This window comes from Nansenia antarctica, assembly GCF_963989245.1.
Source record: "Nansenia antarctica genome assembly, chromosome: 9".
Lineage (NCBI taxonomy): Eukaryota > Metazoa > Chordata > Actinopteri > Argentiniformes > Microstomatidae > Nansenia > Nansenia antarctica.
The window spans coordinates 2,623,416-2,625,915 of NC_137679.1; the positions used below are offsets into that span (position 1 = coordinate 2,623,416).

At 50.0% G+C, this 2,500-nt stretch overlaps 1 protein-coding gene across 1 annotated transcript in view; it reads right to left on the minus strand.

Annotated features, from left to right (window-relative positions):
- pik3c2a (phosphatidylinositol-4-phosphate 3-kinase, catalytic subunit type 2 alpha) overlaps nt 1-2,500 on the minus strand; it is a gene marked incomplete at its 5' end in the record, with an annotated part of 73,770 nt that overhangs the window by 41,216 nt on the left and 30,054 nt on the right. The gene's annotated exons all lie outside the window — the stretch shown is intronic.

Below are 2,500 nucleotides of genomic sequence, written 5' to 3' on the forward strand. Positions count from 1 at the left end.
TACCTCACTGTACATAAACTACCTCACTGTGCATAACCTACCTCACTGTACATAACCTACCTCACTGTATATAAACTACCTCACTGTACATAACCTACCTCACTGTATATAACCTACCTCACTGTACATATACACCCAGAACGGTATATGTGTTACGGTACATGTGGGAAAAGGGTTAGGGTTAGGTGCTACGTCGACTTGGTACATGCTGGCATGTCTAACCGTAACCCTAATCCTATCCCTAATCCTAACCCTAACCCTAACCCTACCCCTAACCCTAACCGTAGCACCCTAGCACCTAACCCTAGTTTTCCCACATGTACCGTATTCCCACATGTACCGTAACATATAGATATACCTCTAAACTATACTGATGTTTACAATACTACCTCTGCACATACTGTATATTACAGTTACCTATCACTACCTCTTGTTCTATTCAGGGGAGGAGAGACCTCAGGAGAGGAGAGACCCCAGGGGAGGAGAGACCCCCAGGAGAGGAGAGACCTCAGGAGAGGAGAGACCCCAGGAGAGGAGAGACCTCAGGGGAGGAGAGACCCCAGGAGAGGAGAGACCCCAGGAGAGGAGAGAGCTCAGGAGAGGAGAGACCTCAGGAGAGGAGAGACCCCAGGGGAGGAGAGACCCCAGGGGAGGAGAGACCCCCAGGAGAGGAGAGACCCCAGAAGAGGAGAGACCCCAGGGGAGGAGAGACCTCAGGAGAGGAGAGACCCCAGAAGAGGAGAGACCCCAGGGGAGGAGAGTCCTCAGGAGAGGAGAGACCCCAGGGGAGGAGAGACCTCAGGAGAGGAGAGACCCCAGGAGAGGAGAGACCTCAGGGGAGGAGAGACCCCAGGAGAGGAGAGACCCCAGGAGAGGAGAGAGCTCAGGAGAGGAGAGACCTCAGGAGAGGAGAGAGCCCAGGGGAGGAGAGACCTCAGGGGAGGAGAGACCTCAGGAGAGGAGAGACCCCAGGAGAGGAGAGACCCCAGGAGAGGAGAGACCTCAGGGGAGGAGAGACCTCAGGAGAGGAGAGACCCCAGGAGAGGAGAGACCCCAGGACAGGCCTCTCTCCCCAGGTGACCTGCAGTACGCAGTGAGAGCCCAGGACAGGCCTCTCTCCCCAGGTGACCTGCAGTACGCAGTGAGAGCCCAGGACAGGCCTCTCTCCCCAGGTGACCTGCAGTATGCAGTGAGAGCCGGCCGGCTTTGCAGGAGACGATCGTCAGCCAGATGAAGACAGAGCCGTCGTGTGCTAACATGTCCAGGATTTCACACCACGCAATGACAACACGGGCCAAACATGCACACGGTTCATCTCTTCAGGAAGCCGATACTGAGAAGTGGCTGTAGATGTTTAACACTAGAACAGCCATGAGCCATGGGTCATTTGACCCCTGTGAGTAAAGAATTTTTTTATATCTTTGCACTCGATAAAATGTCAGGACTCCTCCTTCCATGACTTTTCCTAGATATGTGCGTTCTACCACCCCAGTATCCGTACCAGGGTTTCCGTTAGAAAACTTTGCCGTCGGACATCGTGTCCGGGAAGAATTCGATTTACCGGACAAACGTGATATATTCCGGTCATCATATTAAAATATAATAAATATTTTTTTTTGCAAAATCATTTTTTTTTCTTCCAAATCTAATATAGCTGTTTGTCGCGGTGATTACTGTTGTGTAGCGGCCTATATATGCCATTTAATGTCTATTTCTCATCCGATACGATTAGATGCGAGCTATATAATATATAATAATATAACATGATTTGACGGATGCGCGCTATGCCATGCGTCAAATCCAGCGCTGAACGGGTCCAGCGCTGAACGGGCGCCTCACTGGGAACTGAACAGACAGCATCGATCAATGAACGGACTCCACATTACGTTAACTGAAGTTTGTTAAATTGTTTGGGATTAATGTGAGTTTTCTATTTTCTCTTTCCAGTTTTACCCTTTTTTTAAAAATCAATAAAACGTCATTTCTATAAGTCTCGCTGGTTGGGAAGGCATTTCGTTTAGCTCGGGAGTATGACAATGGGAAGAACATAACTGTATAACTGAATGACAACAAATGTATGAGTAATGAGTAAAACAATGTCACTTTTATAGTATGTTGTTTAACTTGCCGTTCGGTCGCCATGGCTCTAGTGTGTGTAGCAGCTTCAGCTAGCTGGCTAGAAACTTCTAGGGGTGCGTTCGTAAACACGCTCTGAGAGCGCCGGAGCGCACGCTGGCTTCGATGTCACAGAGCGACCGAGTCGTTCGATTGGACGAGAGGCGTTCCGCGAGTGCTGATCGGATTTCCAGAGCGTGTTTACGAACGCACCCATAGATGGGAAATCAAGAAACCGTATTACTATGGTGGACGGGTTGGCAGGGTTGCCAGATAGGCATGGGTTACCGCCGAATGGGCTACTGTGTTTAAGCGGCAATAGACTGGTTAAACTGTAATCCCATCTGGCATCAATCCCATGTGGCACCTGTGCGCTGTTTCGCAT